At 43.5% G+C, this 21,464-nt stretch overlaps 1 pseudogene; it reads left to right on the forward strand.

The window, feature by feature from the left end:
- Window positions 1-2,284: 2,284 nt before the first annotated feature.
- Window positions 2,285-21,411, forward strand: LOC100602385 (annotated as a pseudogene).
- Window positions 21,412-21,464: the final 53 nt, after the last annotated feature.

The raw sequence follows: 21,464 nt of genomic DNA on the forward strand, positions 1-21,464 counted from the left end.
AGTTTACATATATAAAATACATTTTAAAAGATAGGCTTGTATTTTTTTATTCCTTAAATAAAAGGAATGGATATTTAAATCCCATACCTTTCATTTTAAAATTTAGGAAATGCTTACAGCTTCCTGCACTGAAATCTATACTAACACAGCTAATCTAATCAGTGGATAACAAAATCAAAACAAACGGAATTCTCTTGACCGATCTATTTTCTTGATTTTTGAAAGTCTAAATGTATACTCAAAGAAAGAAAACTATTAATAATTGATTCTATTATTTGAAAATATTTACTGATCATTTATCTTACACTAAGTGATCTCCAGCTCATGAAGATAGATTAGTGGAAAAGTATGTAAAGTTACCCAGGTTTGTTAAGCTTAAATTCTAATGAGGGAGGAAAGAAGTAATCGAGCAGGTACTTTAAAACAGGAGTGTTGGCCGGGCACGGTGGCTCATGCCTGTAATCCCAGCACTTTTGGGAGGCTGAGGCAGGTGAATCACCTGAAGTTGGGAGTTCAAGGCCAGTCTGGCCAACATGGAGAAACCCCGTCTCTACTAAAAATACAAAAAATTAGCCGGGTGTGGTGGCGCATGCCTATAATCCAGCCACTCGTGAGGCCGAGGCAGGAGAATTGCTTGAACCCGGGATGCGGAGGTTGTGGTGAGCCAAGATTGCGCCACTGCACTCCAGCCTGGGTAACAAGAACCAAACTCCGTCTCAAAAAATAAAAATAAAATAAAAGTGTGTTATGATATGGCTTGGAATTCTAAAAAATTGCATACTGTGGTTGCTATGTAGAGACTGGAATGAAAAAAAGGGCAATGATAAAAGCTTAAATTCATATAAGATATGGCTAGCCTGTAATTTTGAGGGTCCCTCAAATAAGAATGTATAATAGTTCTCATTATTTCCCCCAAGAAATCGCTGCAGTAGAGCCCTGACTGCGTGAGGGAAGCAGTGTAGTTACCAAGTGGTGAGGGTGGGAAAGTGAAATTTGAAAACACCATTTGGAGTTACTGCACTTTAAAGGCAAAGCTGGCAGGTTTTCCATACACGACAGATCTGAAAATGTGTGTGTGTGTGTGTGTGTGTGGGAGATGGAGAGATAGAGAGAGAAAGAGAATGAGAACCAGACAGATACAGAGAGAACTAAAAGGGGACATCAAGAATATTGAGCTGAGAAACTATAAAATGGGAGTTGCCATTAAACAGATAGGGGAAGAGCAAGTCTGCGGAGTATCACAGGCTCCATGTGGACCTTCATTTTGAGATTCCTGACTGACAGCCAAGTGAAGAAGTCAGACACCTGGGTGTAGTCTAGTGTTGAGGTGTAATATGAAATATCAGGAAATTAATGACACAAAAATTTGTAAGAAAGCAAAGAAAAGAAAGATAAGTCCAGGTCCTGAGCCTAGTGCTTCTCTAACATTTAAAAAGTAGTAAAGGTGAGAAAAAAACAGCAAAAAAAGACTAGGGATAATTATCAAAAATGTCGGCGGGAAAGTGGGTTAAGTGTTCTGGAATTCTATCAAAGAAAGTTTTGCAAAAAGGAGAGATCGCCTGTGTCAAATGCTGCTGATACATAAATTAAGCCAAAGGCTGAGGAATTATGCTTTAATTCATAATTTAATAATATGGCTATCGTTTATGCTTTGAGAAGAGCAATTTTGTTGGAGTGAGTAGGTGAGAAACCATATTGGAGTCCTTGCTAAAAGGAATGTCTGACCTCTGGATTCTCTTTTTGTTTTGTTTTGAGACAGAGTCTTGCTCTGTCACGCAGGCTGGAGTGCAGTGGCTCCATCTCAGCTCACTGCAACCTCTGCCTCCTGAGCTCAAGCAATTCTCCAGCCTCCTGCTTCTACTCATAGAAGCAGAGAGTAGAATGCAGGTTACCAGGGGTGGGAGGCAGGGGTTTGGGGAGACGGTGAAATCATTCAAAAGTGTAGTTAGACCAGAGGAATAAGTTTAAGAGATACATTGCACAACATGGTGACTGCAGTTAATGTATTGTATTCTTGAAAATCAAGAAGTTCTCACCACAAAAAGTAAGTATGTATATGTTCCTGGGCGCAATGTAATGATTCCACCATCTACCTATTTCTAAACAGGTTTTACACAACACATATACAATTTTATTTGTCATTTAAGAAACGAATGAATTGTAAAAAGAATTAAGTACTGGAAAATTGTCACAGTTTAGGACAACTCTCTTTGTAAAATTAGTGGTTCCTTGGGAGTCGAAATGCTTCCCGGTGCTGGGAGTGAGCGATGAGCTGGAGGCCGTGCCCTGCCGCCGTGGCTCTCGCGGGATGTTCTATGCCTTGAGGAGGGGCCGCAAGACCGGGGTCTTTCTGACCTGGAATGAGTGCAAAGCACAGGTGCACCGGTTTCCTGCTGCCAGATTTAAGAAGTTTGCCACAGAGGATGAGGCCTGGGCCTTTGTCAGGAAATTTGCAAGCCCGGAAGTTTCAGAAGGGCAGGAAAATCAACATGGACAAGAATCGGAGACGAAAGCCAGCCAAGCGACTCCGTGAGCCACTGGATGGAGATGGAGATGAAAGCGCAGAGCCGTATGCAAAGCACATGAAGCCGAGCGTGGAGCCAACGCCTCCAGTTAGCAGAGAAACGTATTCCTACATGAGAGACTTCGTCGTCGTCTACACTGATGGCTGCTGCTCCAGTAATGGGCGTAGAAGGCCACGAGCAGGAATCGGCGTTTACTGGGGGCCGGGCCGTCCTTTAAATGTAGGCATTAGATTTCCTGGGCGGCAGACAAACCAAAGAGTGGAAATTCATGCAGCCTGCAAAGCCATTGAACAAGCAAAGCCTCAGAACATCAATAAACTGGTTCTGTATACAGACAGTATGTTTATGATAAATGGTATAACTAACTGCGTTCAAGGTTGGAAGAAAAATGGGTGGAAGACAAGTGCAGGGAAAGAGGTGATCAACAAAGAGGACTTCGTGGCACTGGAGAGGCTGACCCAGGGGATGGACATTCAGTGGGCGAGTATCTTAAATGTTCATGTCCTATGACTATTATGACCAAATAAGCTAAGTTTACTAGAGATTAATGGTTTATGTAAGTGGTTTAATGACATAACAATTTCCATGAAGTTAATATCATAATGTATATTAAAACATATTTGAGGCTGGGCGCGGTGGCTCAGGCCTGTAGTCCCAGCACTTTGGGAGGCTGAGATGGGTGGATCACTGGGTCAGGAGTTCAAGACCAGCCTGGCCAGTATGGTGAAACCCCATCTCTATTAAAGAGTACAAAAATTAGCCAGGCATGGTGTTGTGCGCCTGTGGTCCCAGCTACTCAGGAGGCTGAGGCAGGAGAATCACTTGACCCGGGAGGTGGAAGTTGCAGTGAACTGAGATCGCGCCACTGCACTCCAGCCTGAGCAACCATATGAGACTCCCAAGACTCCGTCTCAAAAAAAAAAAAAAAAAAACCATTTGAGCCTGGGCTCAGTGGTTCACATCTGTAACCCAGCACTTTAGGAGGCCCAAATGTGCTGACTGCTTGAGCTGAGAAGTTTGAGACCAGCCTGGATAACATGGTGAGACTCTGTTTCTAGAAAAAATAAAAAATTAGCCAGGTGTAGTGGCACATGCCTGTAGTCTAGTTACTCAGGACGCTGAGGTGGGAGGGTAACTTGAGCTGGGGAGGTCGAGGTTGCAATGAGCCAAGATTGTACCACTGCACTCTAGCCTGGGTGACAGAGCGAGACCCTGTCACAAAAAAACAAAACAAACCCACCCATGTACACACATTTGATTCTTTTCCTTATCATACAAGTAATACAGTTTTTTGGTTTGGTTTGGTTTGATTTTTGAGACAGGTCTCACTCTGTCACCCCAGGCTATCGCGTGATCTCATTGCAACCTCTGCCTTCTGGGTTCAAGTGATTCTCGTGCCTCAGCCTCCCAAGTATCTGGGATTGTGGGCATATGCCACCACGCCTGGCTGGTTTTTGTGTTTTTGGTAGCGATGGGGTTTTGTCATGTTACCCAGGCTGGTCTTGAACTCTTGACCTCAAACAATCCACCTGCCTTGGCCTCTCAAAGTGCTGGGATTACATTTGTTTTGTGTCACTTCCTATATGTTTTTGTTTTATGATAAAAAGGTTTAAAACTAAATAAATAATCATGTCAAATTTTATTTATTGTTTTGAGACAGAGTCTTGCCCTGTTGCCCAGGCTGGAGTGCAGTGGCACAATCTTAGCTCACTGCAACCACAAGTAATACAATTTTAGTGAGAGTTATCACTAGGCATAGAATACACAGGCAGTGTGGTTTGAGGGATGTTCTGCAATCCTTATATTTTGTTAAGAACACAAAGTAACACCCAACCTGGGCGTATGACATTACTATGACAGCTGTATGTCACCCTGTTCATTTCTTTGGAGTGCATCATAATGTTAAATAAAACAATCAGTGTAAAAAAAAATTAGTGGTTCCTTTCTTAACCAAGCTGTTGGTCTATATTAGTTAATGAAATGAGACTTGGTTTATACTCTAAATCTGAACACAAAATTGTAGTCATCTTCTACGTATTAAGTGATCTGAAAGTAACAGCAGAATCAGAATGAAAGCAAGCCATCTTAAAAGAAAGTTATCCCAAATGAAACATTTTATTAGCTTTGATTTATCTCTTTTACTTAGAAATAAAATGAATACGTATTATTTTAATAGACCCAATTGCTTCAGGCTATAAACTTGATTACTCAATTTCAACTTCAATTTTTTTTTTTTTTTTTTTTGAGACAGGGTCTCTCTCTGTCGCCCAGTCTGGAGTGCAGTGGCACGATCTCGGCTCACTGCAAGCTCCGCCTCCCGGGTTCACGCCATTCTCCTGCCTCAGCCTCTCCGAGTAGCTGGGACTACAGGCGCCCGCCACCACGCCCGGCTAATTTTTTTTGTATTTTTAGTAGAGACGGGGTTTCACCGTGGTCTGGATCTCCTGACCTCGTGATCCGCCTGCCTCGGTCTCCCAAAGTGCTGGGATTACAAGCGTGAGCCACCGCGCCCGGCCATCAACTTCAATTTTTATAGCCTGAGAGACATGCTTTTGAAAATATTCTTGGCTGGGTGTGGTGGCTCGGCACCTATAATCCCACCTACTCAGGACGCTGAGGCATGAGGATCTTTTGAACCTAGGAGGTGAACGTTGCAGTGAGCCAAATCATGCCACTGCACTCCAGCCTGGGCAACAGAGGGAGATTCTGTTTCAAAAAAAAAAAAAAAAAAGTCATTTTTGAATAAAAACACAACGCCTTTAATTCCATGCTATTGTCCTTTATATATTAACTTGTAGAAAAAGAAAAAAGTTATATGATGAAATTTATTATGTTCCCCTTTATTATTATTATGTTTATTGTTATGTTTCTCTTTATATCATGCAGTTTACTTCATCAACTCCATAATCAACTGCATATTTCTTTACAGATATGAAATTTGAAGCAATTGTCTTTTAAGATATCTTTTTGTCAGTTTCACTTACTGATGGCAACTTTATACTTTGAGTAACATGATTCATCTCTGCTGTCAGGCATTGGGGTCGCTGAGGGAGGAAGTTGTGTGTGTGTGTGTGTGTGTCTGTGTTTGTTTTGTTGACTGACTGCATCTGTCCTACTGGCTGGGAGAAGAACACACACCGACATCTGTCCTGGCAGTGAAGGAGGGAGCAGCCCTCTGGGCACAGAGAGAAACCATCACTGCACCCAGACCGCACCTGCTCTAGTCAGGAACAAGTCTGAGAGCTTGCACACTAGTGAGGTGATCAGTTCGTCACTCTGCTCACACTAAGGACAAGGCTGTGACTATCAGCTGGGGCAGAGAGTACACAGCTCAACAGCAGGTTTTTAAAAAGAGAGCAAAGTCTTCTTCCTTCCATGTTAAAAACAATTATACTATGGTTCAGCTGACCACCAAGGACTGGGTTATATCCCGCTATTCTCTGAAACTCAATACTGTCTTTGAACTTTTTGGAATCTCATAGCCTTTTCTATCTAAATGTATACTGCTATCTCATGGCTAAAAGTTGCAGGGAGCAGTCTCTTCCATTTGTGTTTCCAGTTGTTTCTGCTTTCCTATACTATGACACTGTTTTAAACAGAATTTAAAAATCTTTCAGTCAGGCTGCACTCTCTGGTACACATTGGTTTTTAGTGCACTAAAATTCATAGCATTTCCTGTTTGAAAAATAAGTCACAATTTTATTAATCATCATCTGTTTGAAAGCTATGCTAGTTTTAATAGTTACTGTGCTTCTCAACATATTTTAAATGCCCATTCATGTGTCTTCTCTAATATTCCCAGGTTTGTGCTCTTATACACAGGGGTAAAAGAAATGACCAGGGCCAGGCGCGGTGGCTCACACTTGTAATCCCAGCACTTTGGGAGGCCGAGGCGGGCGGATCAGGAGGCCAGGAGATCGAGACCACGATGAAACCCCGTCTCTACGAAAAATACAAAAAATTAGCTGGGCATGGTGGCGGGCGCCTGTAGTCCCAGCTACTCGGAGAGGCTGAGGCAGGAGAATGGCGTGAACCCGGGAGGCAGAGCTTGTAGTGGGCCGAGATTGCGCCACTGCACTCCAGCCTGGGCGACAGAGCGAAACTCCGTCTCAAAAAAAAAAAAAAAAAAAAAAAAAGGGCCAGGTGCGGTGGCTCACGCTTGTAATCCTAGCACTTTGGGAGGCCGAGGCGGGCGGATCACGAGGTCAGGAGATCGAGACCACGGTGAAACCCCGTCTCTACTAAAAATACAAAAAAATTAGCCGGGCGTGGTGGCGGGCGCCTGTAGTCCCAGCTACTGGGAGAGGCTGAGGTAGGAGAATGGCGTGAACCCAGGAGGCGGAGCTTGCAGTGAGCCGAGATCGCGCCACTGCACTCCAGCCTAGGTGACAGAGCAAGACTCCGTCTCAAAAAAAAAAAAAAAAAAAAAAAAAAAAAGAAATGACCGGGAGAATCAACGTACAAATGGCTGAAAAAAACAATAAAGATCCCAGCAGTTGTTTAGAACAAAACAGCTGGGTGAGTCTCAAGTACCAAAGCAGGAATCACAAACATGTCACAAGGAGATTTGCTCCAAATGATATTTAAATATTTAAAAATGTGCAATTTATATATGAGCGAAAAGAGAAGAATTAACTATTTTTTTGAGACAGGGTCTCACTCTGTCGCCCAGGCTGGAGTGCAGTGATGCAATCATGGCTCACTGCAGCCTCGAACTCTCAGGCTCAATGGATCCTCCCACCTCAGCCTCCTGAATAGCTGGGACTGTCTGAATGCACACCTGAAAAGAAGGTGAAAACTTATTTATATTTCAACGTAATTCTTTGTGAAGAAGAAAACATAATAAAGGCGTTAGGAATGTAATGCCTAAATAGTAAAGTATGTTTTTATGGAAAATGACCGGCAGCCGGAAAGAATGTCCGTCTGCAGAATATTTAGGTCCTGTTTTGCAAGAGTAGCAGGGAGCACTGGACACACCTCACTTCAACCCACAGGCAAGGCAGGACCCAAGCCATAGCCTTAAATGTATTCGTTTGCTAAAAGAAAATGAACAGTTCTTTCTCTTCTTCCCATAAACTTAAATCTAGTTTTATCATTAAATAATTCCTGGCTGGGCACGGTGACTCAAGCTTGTAATCCCAGCACTTTGGGAGGCTGAGGCAGGCAGGTCACAAGGTCAGGAGTTTGAGACCAGCCTGACCAGCATGGTGAAACCCCGTCTTGACTAAAAATACAAAAATTAGCCAGGTATGGTGGCAGGAGCCTGTAATCCCAGCTACTCCAGAAGCTGAGGCAGGAGAATTGCTTGAACCCAGGAGGGGGAGGTTGCAGTGAGTGGAAATCACACCATTGCACTCCAGCCTGAGTGACAGAGCTCAAATAATAATTTCCATATTTGAGCCCTGATTAATATGTCATTTGTGAAGTTGATGTCTGCTTTGATTTCAGCTTTCCTGAATTTTTAGAAAAATGCCAAGTTTGTTACATTACGCCTGATTGCCAAGTGAGGGAGTCAGGGTGGAAGCATCTTTCGTGGAAGGTCCTGCTGGTCTCACACGTAGCATTTAGGATGACATGTGTGCTCAGACAGCAGCAGTTTCTACCTTGTCTCTCACTGGGAAATTATGAATATGACGAGGAGCTTCTTTCAGCATAGCCAATGCTTCCTGCATTTGCAATACAGGGCCTTGGATCCATGTCAGGGGGGAAACACTCTTTCTTCTGCTTTCCTAAAATTGTCTCCAACATGAGATTCGACAGCATTGAATCACTGAATTTTGTTTCTGATGAAAGAGAATCCTGTCTCCTTGTATTCTGGTTAACCTATTAAGTGTTCCTACAAGAAGCAAATGTTGAAATGGTAAAATGGTGAGCGGGTTCTTTTTTTCCAGGGGGACAGGGTCTTGCTCTGTCGCCCAGGCTGGAGTGTGGTGGCAGGATCATAGCTCATTGCAACCTCAGCCTCCTGAGTAGGCGGGACGACAGGCATGTGCCACCACACCCAGCTAATTTTTCAAAACTTTTTTGTAGAGATGGGGACTTACTATGTTGCTTAGGCTGGTCTCAAACTCCTGGCCTCAAGTAATCCTGTCACCTTGGCCTCTCAAAGTGCTGGGATTATAGGCATAAGCCACCGTGCCAGGCCAGTAAGCAATTTTGATAATAGAAGGGGAATCAAATTTGATAACAGAAAAGGAAATTCAAGAAAAATGATAAAAATAAGCCATATAGCATTAGTGCTATCACAAAGGTTAAAGAAACTAACTTCAAACAATAAATGATTTAGAAAGGGAAAACTGTTATATAAAGAATTTCTCCAATACCTCAAATTCCACCCCACCCCACTGTCTATCCCTTTTTCCTCTATGTTTATTCACATTTTAAGTGTCTATAATTGGTATAATCCACAAAGACACATATTTTAAACCTCAAAGCTTTTCTTATATCAACAGGAAATCTGTAATGCAAGCAGAAAGATGTACGATATATACAGATTCAACATATAACAGTGATTATTCAAAACCAAGTGACAATGCATAATTTAAATACTCTGGTGCTATTTATTTATTTATTTATTTTTGAGACAAAGTTTCACTCTTGTGGCCCAGGCTGGAGTGCAAAGGTGTAATCTCAGCTCACTGCAACCTCAGCCTCGCAGGTTCAAGTGATTCTTCTGCCTCAGCCTCCCAAGTAGCCAGGATTATAGGTGTCCACCACCACGTCTGGCTAATTTTTGTATTTTTAGTAGAGACGGGGTTTCACCTTGTTGGTCAGGCTGGTCTTGAACTCCTGACCTCAAGTCATCCACCTGCCTCAGCCTTCCAAAGTGCTGGGATTATAGGCATGAGCTACTGCACCTGGCCTGTGGTGGCTTTTAAATATGTATTCCTATTTAAGCCAAATGTTGATTTTTCCTCCACCTTAATTTGCTGTAGCATTTGTACTTTTGGACCTAACGGGAATGCTTTCCCACTGGCACATCTCAAGTAGTCACTATGATAAATCAGACATTTCCCTGCCAGGTAAAGGAAAACCAGTGAGGAGAGCTTGGTATTTTAAATGGTCAAATATCAATGATAAATTGGCAATCTCATTGCTAAATATTGTTAAACAAAACAAAACACCTTGACTATACGTTATGTCCTAGTAAGATCTATGGAGGAACAGTGCTGAATGTGTATCTCTTCTCTTTAGGATTTACTACAAATTTTTGCTCTACGTCTTACATTCCTGGAGTAACAATTTTAATTAGCCAAAACAGAATTTTATAAAAATTCTCATTGGCATATCCCCATCATCACTATGATAAACTAGACAACATTTGGCTGCCAAGTAAAGTAAAACCAATGAAGTACTAAACTGTGAATGCAGGCTCTAAAGCCCATTTTAATTTATTTAATAACATTTGAATCTATTAAGCATTTACTTGGGTGCACCAATATTTACTTTTCCTGAAATAATGATCATTTATGGCTACTCCAGGACCAAATTTTAAATCCAATTCTAATTATTTCAAAAGTCAAGACCAAATAGGTTATAATATTTTTTCCAAGTTCCCCCATTTTCAGCTGTGTGTGCTGGTGCATCCCTGTAGTCCCAGCTACTCAGGAGGCTGAGGCAAGAGGATTCCTTGAGCCAAGGAGTTGGAGGTGGCAGTGAGCTGTGACTGCACCACTGTACTCCAGCCTGGGTGACAGAGTGAGAACCTAACTCTTAAAAAACACCAACAATCAAGTCCTCCCATTTTCATTCAATAAAGGAAAAGGTTGAAGTTAAGCATATGAAAACTGAGTGAGGCTCTTAGTTATTATTGTGGTATTTATATTATTAAATGGCAAAACCTTAGGCAATACTGCATTACCATTCAGTTTTTATAAGCATTTAACTTCTGTTTTTAAAAAAATATTGGCTGGGTGCAGTGGCTCATGCCTGTAATCTCAGCACTTTGGGAGGCCAAGGTGAGTGGATCACAAGGTCAGGAGATTGAGACAATCCTGGCTAACACAGTGAAACCCCATCTCTACTAAAAATACAAAAAATTAGCTGGGCGTGGTGGTGGGTGCCTGTAGTCCCAGCTACTGGGGAGGCTGAAGCAGGAGAATTGCTTGAACCCAGGAGGTAGAGGTTGCAGTGAGCTGAGATCGCGCCACTGCACTCCAGCCTGGGTGACAGAGCGAGACTCCATCTCAAAACAAACAAACAAAAAATGTTAATAGTAGCTTTAGTCACAACTGTCAAAAGGTGGAAACAATCCAGTAGATGACTGGATTTAAAAACTGTAGTATAGGCTGGGCGCGGTGGCTCACGCCTGTAATCCCAGCACTTTGGGAGGCCAAGACAGGCAGATCACGAGGTCAGGAGATCGAGACCATCCTGGCTAACACGGTGAAACCCCGTCTCTACTAAAAATACAAAAAAAATTAGCCGGGAGTGGTGGGGGGCGCCTGTAGTCCCAGCTACTCGGGAGGCTGAGGCAGAAGAATGGTGTGAACCCAGGAGGTGGAGCTTGCAGTGAGCCGAGATTGTGCCACTGCACTCCAGCCTGCGTGACACAGCGAGACTCCATCTCAAAAAAAAAAAAATGTAGTATATACATACAATAAAATATAATTTAGGCATAAAAAGGAGTGAAGTTCTGATACCCCTTACAACATGGATGAACCTTGAAAACATTTTTTATAACTTCTTTTAATGTGACTTATTTTAATGCATTTTAATGTGTTACTGATATTTGCATAATTTGATTTTCTTTGCACAACCAGGATTTCTTTTCTAATGTTTCTGCCAAAATCAAGGAACAAGGAAAAGACAGAAATAAGTGGTTTACTACAATATCTAAACCCTTTACCCACACAATAGTCTCCTTCACAGTTAGACTCTCTACCTTACAACTCTCTTGATGCCTATGCCAGATCTTATTAGAGTGTGGAGGTCCTTCCAGAAGTTTCTCCTCTTGTGTGCCATGAGGCAAGGTTGAAGGCTGGTTTTGCTCTACAATGTGCACGCCTGAAAAAGCCCTGGTGGGGTACAGGCGGGGTAGCTCCTGCTCCACTTCTCTGTTTCATGCAGTGATGACACGAGCGACTTCCCAGCTACCGATGGATGAAGAGCAACTGCGAGTATCTATGCACGTGGATATCAGCTTTTATATGGGTTAAGTGCTACTTTGTTTAGGAGGAGGAAATAATTTCCATAGATAAGATAGTATCTCTTATTTCAAAGTAAATTGATTAAAAATTTATTCATATAGAGAAGGAAAGGCCACCAGACAAGAAGAAGCAGAGTTTCACATCAAATAAATAAAAATGATCAAAATCTTATGGAAGAAAGGTATCTTAATTTTAATCACCAAAATTTAACTTTTTTGATAAATATTTAGGGCTATAATGAAAAATAAACCAATGCTAATAAAATGACAGTTGCAGGGAATGTTGCTGAGTTTCTTGTTTGTGGCTTGAACACTGAAAGGCCCCACCTTGTTATGGTCGTAATATTTGGCCTCACTCTTTTCTTATGCTGAGGACACTCACCATTTAGGGTGAGAACAACTGAAAGGTATTCCTCATGGAAGGAGCTCTTGTATAGCAGTAAGCTGGGGGATGGTGGTTCGGAAGCTCAGTGTGGCTGTCTGTCTGGTCAGCATGACCTCTTTAGGAAATAAAGCTGCAGAGAAGCTGGAGTTCTTACTGAAGGTGTAAGTGTACTGTTATTGAAAACTGTAGATCACCAAGGTGCCCACTCCAAAGTATGTCAAAATCTCTGGAATGACACAGTTTTGCTATGTTAGGAATATGTATGTGCCAGACTTGCTTTATGTATATTTTTAAAGTGTCTCTAATACTTAAATCTCTCAAGAGAAAATAATCATGGCATGTTTGATGCTTTTTTAAACTTTTAAATTTTAAAGATTTTTAAAGAGGAATATAAAATATAGATAACTAAGCTCTCTCATATTCCCAGGACCCAGAATTGATTAACAATTAACATCCTATTATTGCCCCCAAAACGCTTCATCTTCGATTTGGATGAAGGTGAATCTCCAGTAGAACTGTGTAATTTCTATGCTACTGCTTTCCTCAGGGTGTTGCACAGATGATCCTCTGAGAAATCCGGAAAGGACTGTCACCAGATCCAACAGAAGCAGCCACAGGCATCTCAAGAATGGAATCCTATCTCCTCCTAAAGTAAATGGGTTTGGGACGGAAACAATTCTATTTTAAATAATCAGACAGAATTGCCTTATACTTTCCTAAGAGTGCCAAATACCAGAATGATCTCTGTAGTCTGTGATCTCCCACAGTTTCTCTGTGACTTGCTCCATGGGCACACCCACCTTGTGTGTAGACAGCCCATCATATGTGGCTGCTGCTGCTGTGTCCTGCACACCCTGGCTCTGCTCCTGGCATGGCTGTGGCTCCTTCTTCCAGCTTCTGGGAAGTGATGACAGAGAAGTCCTGGATAGAGCATATTCACAAGAGACAAGATCAAAGCTAGAATACATGTGTTTCATTTTGCCTGTTTTGGGGGAGCTGGGGTCATGGAGGTTTCCATGTGAACATGCAGAGTTACCAGAGGCACTAATAAGCCAACAGGCCTGATGGCTCTGTCCTTGTGTTTTCTCATTCGCTGATCAATTTTAATGATCTTAGCTTTCTGTAAAGTAGGTATAGATAAAACTCTTGCTAACAAGTGATATAATATTTCAGATGATTCTTTACAGCTGTGGTCTTATTTAAACACCATATCAAAGGGACATAACTCAGAGGTAATATAATTTTTATCACTTTTTCCCAATTATAAGATACATTTCTTTTTCAAGTTAATTATTCTTAATGAAATATAGATTCCCAGGGCAGACAATGTTGTTTTTAACCCATGCAGCTTTCCCATAAAACACGGACATATATTGTTAGTGGGCCAAGACAGTTCCTCTTGCCACTACTTACTGTCCCTTTGGCAGAGCAGAGGTCCTAGCAGGTAAGCCACTTCAGAACACGGCCGGTGTGCATCCGTCCTCGCAACCCGAGTGGTCAGCAGGAGCTCCTTATGGGAAAGAACTTCTGTGTCACTGGCCTTAGGAAGCAAATACAACTACCTTAATGTTATTCTGAACAACGTACAGTAAATAATAGCCTTTCATTGCAGTTCAAGAGGTATTGAGTTACATTTGTAAATACATAATGTAAACCAAAAATACAATTCTAAGCCCACTGGCCATCTGAATGGACCCCTCCTCTGGGCAAGGGCATTCCAAGGCTAACCTGAGGGACTGGTTCAGGTCATGATGGCGGGCAGGGGGTGCCTCATTACACCCTCCTTCCTTTTGGAATTCCCAACGGAACAAACTAAGTCTGCTAAGAAACATTTTCAGTCTCCTCTCTGAAGCCTGCTACCTGGACGCTTCACCTGCATGATAAACTTTGGTCTCCACAACCCCTTATCATCATAACCCAGACATTCCTTTCTACCAATTCCAAGTCTTCCAGTTAATAACTTAACTCTTTCAACCAACTGGAAATCAGAAAATTGTTCCATCTACCCATAATCTGGAAGCCTCCCCTTCCCCGCTTAGTGCTGCCTTTCCAGACTGAACTGATGTACACCTTACATGTACCTGACCTCGTCTCATGTCTCCCTAAAATGTATAAACTAGGATGTGCCCCAATAACCTTGGGCACATGCTCCCAGGATCTCCTGAGGGCTGTGTCATGGGCCATTGGTCACTCATATTTGGCTCAGAATAAATCTCCTCAGATATTTTACAGAATTTGACTCTTTTCATCATCCATAATAGCAGGGAAATCAAGCTGCTCATGTGAACACGTACAAACATAGTAATGTATTTAGTGAGGTCATCTGAGGGCCAGTGTTCACTGTTCATGAACCTGACCACAGAAAAGGAAGTGGTCATGGGTGCAGGCGTGAGATTACATTCTCCATGCAATTAAGCAGGTCACTGCTCTTTCCAATGTAGCCACTGCATAAAACTTAAATGCAGTTACCATGCAAGGAATAGCAATCTGCCTTCACCAAAAAAAAACCTGACTGAGAAGATTTAGGATTTGGCCGGGCTTGGTGGCTCACGCCTGTAATCCCAGCACTTTGGGAGGTGGAGGTGGGCGGATCACAAGGTCGGGAGACCGAGACCATCCTGGCTAACACAGTGAAACCCCGTCTCTACTAAAAATACACACACACAAAAAAAATTAGCCGGGTGTGGTGGCGGGCGCCTGTAGTCCCAGCTACTCAGGAGGCTGAGGCAGGAAAATCGCGTGAACCTGGGAGGCGGAGCTTGCAGTGAGCCGAGATCACGCCACCGCACTGCAGTCTGGGCAAGGGCAAGACTCTCTTTCTCAAAAAAATAGAAGATTTAGGATTTCAGTTATCAGAACTTTATTGCTAAAGTCTTGAGAGATTCCTATTATGATTATTAGGCATTTCCTTACTCATTGATGTTACAAATTTAAAAACAAAAAAATACTGATTCAAGAGCAAGATGAAGGTATGATACGATGCACTCTTTTTTTTTTTTTCTTTTTGAGACGGAGACTTGCTCTGTCGCCCACACTGCAGTGCAGTGGCGTGATCTCGGCTCACTGCAAGCTCCGCCTCCTGGGTTCATGTCATTCTCCTGTCTCAGCCTCCTGAGTAGCTGGGACTACAGGCACCTGTCACTACGCCCGGCTAATTTTTTGTATTTTTAGTGGAGATGGGGTTTCACCTTTTTAGGCCCTTTCTTTTGTACCCTTGTATTTCCGTTTTGTGCTTTTATGGAAAAGCAATTTTTGTACCTCGTGTTTAGGGCCTAAAAAGTGCAGCATGCACACAATGATAACATCTAAAGAAAAAAGAGAAAGAAACAGAAAAAAGAATTGAAGCAATAAGGACTGATAATTTTCCCCAAATTAATGAGACACCCAAGCACATATCCAGGAATCTCAGAGCTTGCCAAGCAACATAAATACCCCAAAATTCACACCTGAGCATATTATATTCAAACCAGAAAAAAAATTAGACAAGGAAAAAGCCTTGAAAGGAGTTATAGGAGGAGAAGATCAACACCTAATTATAGAGAAACATTTATATACCTGAAGGCTTCTTCTGCAAATAAGCACTTTGGTCTCCAAAATACTTTATCTTAACCCACATATTTCCTTTCTATTGATCCAGATCTTTAGATAAACTCAACCAATTGTCAACCAGAACAAATTTAAATCTACCTATAGCCTGGAAGCCCCACTTCCAGTTGTCCCACTTGGGACAACTTCAACTAAACCGATGTATTTTTTCATTTCTAAAGCTTTATTATTTTATGTTTTTAAGTTCATACAGTCATACATCACTTGATGGGAATTCATCTGAGAAATGCATCATTAGTAGATTTCTTTATATGGGAACATCTTAGAGTATTTACACAAACCTAGACGGAATAGCCTACCTACCTAGGCTATATGGTATGGCCTATTGCTCCTAGGCTACAACTTTGCACAGCATGCTACTGTACCACATACTGTATGCTACTGTACCACAAAAGTACAATGATATTTGTACACCTAAATGTATCTAAACACAGAAAAGGTACAGTAAAAATACAATGTTATAATCTTACAGTTCTGTAGTCCTATGTGCAGCCTTCATTGACTGAAATGTCATTATGTAGTACATGACTGTACTTAAATTATTTGGCCCCCAAAATGAGAGGGTAAATATTTCCTGCCTGGCCTGTTTTAATGCAAGGTTGTCTCATCTCAGGCTCAGGTATTCCAAAAGACAAGTTTGAATCAATGTACTCCTATTATAAACTCTTCAAATACCATTAGAGTGACCTGAAAAAGAGTTTCATTCACTTTCTGAAGCAATAACTTGGGCACTGACCAATCTCATTTACAAAGTGCAATAAGTTACTACTAGCTACTGAGCCTCCTGCTAATCTGGAACTCACCCTGCACTTCATTTCACCTATAAAGATGCTGCTGATGTGGACCTGGGGTTGCTGAAGATATGGAAGTTTTCACTTTTGAGGGCAGTTGTTAACAGAAGTACAGGTAACCTGGATTTAACAATTCCATTTTGATCCATGCTCTCAATTTAAGTCAACACTTTGAAAAGTTTCTCTTAGCTCCTATCAGTCATAGGTAGAACAAAGTCCCTATTTCCTATTCTTGCAGACATAGCTGTCCAGTCATTCCTCAAAACCTTTCCCAAAGATGGCTTTCCCATGAAGCTAATGAAACTTAAATTCACAGCTTATCACTTGTCCTCACAGGACCCTTCCAAGGCCTGGGAGGGGCCCCCGCAATGTGTTCACCTCATCATTTTATCTTTTCCTTAAAGAGGACCTGTCAAATCACATAAGCACCAAGTCCACCAGAACTGAATCCTCCCCTGCCATTTTCCTCCCCCACTAGTCGCCACCAGGCACTGCCCAAGCAGAAGGTTGGGATGATCTTGTGGGTAATGGTGGTTCTGCTACCCACAGTTCTGGTATTATAAATCAGCCACACTAGAAGATTCAGGTTTTTGCTTCAAAAGGTGAACTTAATATAAAACCCAAATTAGGATATGAGGTCTGAAAAAGGATGTTTATTCTGATTTATAAAATTATTTATATGAAATGTTCTATGATGTTTTTTTTTCTTTTTTTTTTTTTTTTTTTTTGAGACGGAGTCTCACTCTGTCGCCCAGGCTGGAGTGCAGTGGCGCAATCTCGGCTCACTGCAAGCTCTGCCTCCCGGGTTCACGCCATTCTCCTGCCTCAGCCTCTCCAAGTAGCTGGGACTACAGGCGCCCGCCACCGCGCCCGGCTAATTTTTTTGTATTTTTAGTAGAGAGACGGGGTTTCACCGTGGTCTCGATCTCCTGACCTCATGATCCGCCCGCCTCAGCCTCCCAAAGTGCTGGGATTACAAGCGTGAGCCACCGCGCCCGGCCGAAATGTTCTATCATGTTAATTACACATTTATTCCTCTTCATTGAAAAGAATAGAGTTACACTAGATAAAGTCTCTCTTATATGGCATGATACATAATAATCAATATCCCTTAGAACAGTGGTTCTTAACTAGAGGTGATTTTGTTTCCCAGGGGATACTTGGCAATGGCCACACACATTTTCGGCTGTCACGACTTGGGGAGTGGCGTAGTGTGTGGTCCTTCTGGCATCTTGGGGGTGGAGGCCAGGGATGCTGATTAGCATCCTACAATGCACAGGATGGCAGCCCATAATAAAAAATTATCTGGCCCAAAACATCAGTAGTGCCCAGGTTGAGAATCGCTCCTTAAAATAATGGACACGTATAGATAAAGAGGCAAGGATTCTCTCTGCAAACGATAAAGCTTTAAACTTTGGAGTAAAGTGTATGACGGCCAAGCTGACAGGTGGCTTACAGAGAGCCACTGTCTGACTTCAACCACCACATCATGATAAAAAGCAATGAAGCCGGCCGGGCGTGGTGGCTCACGCTTGTAATCCCAGCACTTTGGGAGGCCGAGGCGGGTGGATCACGAGGTCAGGAGATCGAGACCGCGGTGAAACCTCGTCTCTACTAAAAAATACAAAAAAATTAGCCGGGCGTGGTGGCGAGCGCCTGTAGTCCCAGCTACTTGGAGAGGCTGAGGCAGGAGAATGGCGTGATCCCGGGAGGCGGAGCTTGCAGTGAGCCGAGATTGCGCCACTGCACTCCAGCCTGGGCGACAGAGCGAGACTCCGTCTCAAGAAAAAAAAAAAAAAAAAGAGCAATGAAGCCTCTAGACTTTCATGAATCATGGGACTCTAAGGACCCTTGCCAGGACTGGCTAAGTGAGAAGGTGCCGGTTTCAGGAGCACCACTGAAAGCACTTTGCCTCCCCACTTGTCTGTGTCTGATATCCTCTCACGGTGAGCACATCCTTTCATTCCATAATGAGGCTTAAAGTGCAAAGACCCCCAGAAGAGAGGACACAGTGACCTACATTCATATTCAAGAGAAGGTGACTCATGACGGACTGGTTTTCTCGAGACCAGTTTTCATACAGCAAAAGACTCTGAACAGCTGAAAATAATGGAGAGGAAGAGAGGGCAGCAGGCCCTGATGAGGCCAGGAAGGAGTGAAGAAATGGGCAATAGAGGTCACTGAAATAAGTGTCACCTATTCTGCCAAGTCTTTCTCCCTGAGCCTGCAAGGAGGGAAGGATGCAGAGAAAAAAGTCACATTCTTGGCCATGAAGATTATAGTCAAGTTCAGCTCAGGTGAAAATCACCAGAAATGCCTGGAAGAATGGCAGAGACATATTCAGTGCTACCCCATGGCCAGGGCAGGGGACAAGGGCCCTTGCCAGCTGTGGGATCCTGCTAAACCTCAATCGGTTCTGGTGACACCCCCCACCTGACACCTAGCATAGTCCTGGACACACAGTAAAATGTTCAGGCAGTGCTTGTGTGTTGAGTGAATGAAAACTACTCCAGAAGAAGATCTATCAAATCCCTAAAGTGCTCTAAAGACGGTTTGTTTTCCTTGACACCTTTGCTAACACTATTGCCCTCAATCTGGGAGGAAAGTCTTTGTTAGTTTCTTTGCCCATCTGAATCCTATTTCGTCTTGCAAAGCCAGTTTGTTTTCTCTGTAAATTCTAAATGTTGGCCTCCAATGTTTTTTCCCCCTTTTCTTATAAGCACATTCATGTAGTACTTACCATATTTTCTGTGTATCTTTCATAATGGTGTGAACCCAGAAAATCCGAGACAGATCTCAGTTAATTTAGAAAGCTTTTTTTGCCAAGATTGAGGACATGCATCCATGACACAGCCTCAGGAAGTCCTGATGACATGTGCCCAAAGTGGTAGGGGGACAGCTTGGTTTTATACATTTTAGGGAGACATGAGACATCAATGAATGTTTGACTACTGACAATGTTATATAGGCTTTTACCAGGGAAATGTAGCCTATTGTTGTGGGAATCAGGAGACTGGAGAGACCAATCAATCTCTTAGCAGGAAAACCATTTGATTCCACCCCTAGGTCCCCAGCCATGGGCAATGATGGGATTTAAAGACTAACTCCAACGCCACTGGTACCTGTTTGGAGTGAGGGGCTGGAGGGTCAGGCTGGCCCTATCTTCATGCTTCCCCCTCCCTTTCCCTATTGGTTCCTTCCTTGTTTAGGTGATTGTCTTTTTTGTCTTTCTGTCACCAGCAGAGATTCTCTGTCCCTTTGGGCATTAAGGCTTTGCCTTATTGCCCCTTGGTTCCCTGTGATAATTCCATGGTGCTTTGTACAAAGAAATAGACTTTTCTAATGTAAGGAAACTGAATTGGAAAGAGGTTCCAGAGCAGATCTTTTCATCGTCCACCTTGCTCCTGTCTGACAAACCCTCAAGCATAGAAGTGTACCCTCAAGTGTAGACGACCAGCCCTTCCTACACCACACAAGTGGTCCAGAAAGCTTAAAATTCAGGTCAACAAAGGAGCTGGAGACTCAAGAGTCAGAAGATCATTTTCTCTCCCTTGTTTCCACATGTACCCCAAAAGTACCCTGGGCAACACTTCAGCAAAAAAGCCTTTTATACTTAGTAGGTGCTCAGTAAATAACTAAAATAAGATCAAAGCATAGCTGCCTTGAACATAGTAGGTACTCTATAAATAACTGTTAAATTGAGAAAGTCATGGCACATCATCTTTGTATACAATAGGTGTTCAATACATATCTACTCAATATAAAATTTTGTAGTAGATCTGCTTTGCATACAGTAGGTGCTCAATAAATATATTCTACATTAAGGTGATTGTAAGATAGGTGCCTTGCATACAATAAGCTCCCAAGAAATGGCTATTGAATGGAATAGTCGCGGACATTTTCTCTTTAGAGAACCCAGGCAGAGGTGACATTAATCAGCGCAGGCACAGATCCATGAAAGGAAATGCACAACTCCAGGTGGCGCTTTGGAGTGTGCTGGGGAGGTGCGCGACAGTACGTGGCGAGCACCGCGCTCATTCAGGACGCTGCCGACCCACTGCTGGCTCCTAGGTATTGATTAGCAATTGGAATCCATTCTCCATCAGGGGAGGAAAACAGCCACCGCCTCTAGTTGTCACTTTGGGGACTCACTTGGAACTCCCGCCACAGCCCCCTCCCAGGGCATCCGCTCACCTGGGCTTCTCCAATTCTGGAGAGTAGGTGGCAGAACAAAAGCAAAAGCCGGTCGGTTTCCGATTGCTTTCCTGAGCAACAACAACCCGGAGGAGGCTGGGGAGCCGGCCAGGGACCCCGCTGTGCTGTCTTTCACAGTCTGCCCTCCCCACCTGGCTAGGGCTCCCGATTGCAGAGCTGGGGAAAGCAGGGAGACCCCCCACTCCCCGCTCCCCTGGAGCCCCAGACCAGCAGAGTGGGCTCTTCACTGGGTGGGGTGGGGTGAGGGTGCTGTATTAACCCTTGAAGGAGGGAAGCAGGATGGAGGGAAGGATAATAGGGGACCCCACAACCCAGATCTGAATCAAACTCGCAGTGTGAACCACCCCTGGGTGACCCCAAGAGCGGCAGGACTGTCCCGGGGTGGGGTCCCTTGGCGGGGCCCTGCCCATCCGTCCCCCTCCCCTAAACATGGCCGTGGGGGAGGAGGCCACCCATGGTGGTGGGCAGGGCCGTGGGAGACCCCGCCACTCCGACACGCACTATGTTGGCAGTGGCTTGGCCTTGGGGGTTTACTGTTAAGGTGAGGCAAGGCGGCACAGCGAATGAGGAAGTCTCATCTCTTCCTTCCTCTCCGCTTCTTCAGAGTCCGCAGGCCTCCTAGTGCAGCAGGAGAGGAAGCTGGCTGGAGAACCGCTGACTCAGGCGGGGCCCCAGAGCGCCTTCGTCTGCAGCCACGGCCCAGCCAGCGAGCTCCTCAATATATTTCTCCAATGTATTTGATGTCTCGTGTCTCCCTAAAATGTCCAGGCTGCACCTGACCACCTTGGACATAT

Source organism: Nomascus leucogenys, chromosome 14 (assembly GCF_006542625.1).
Source record: "Nomascus leucogenys isolate Asia chromosome 14, Asia_NLE_v1, whole genome shotgun sequence".
Taxonomy (NCBI): Eukaryota; Metazoa; Chordata; class Mammalia; order Primates; family Hylobatidae; genus Nomascus; species Nomascus leucogenys.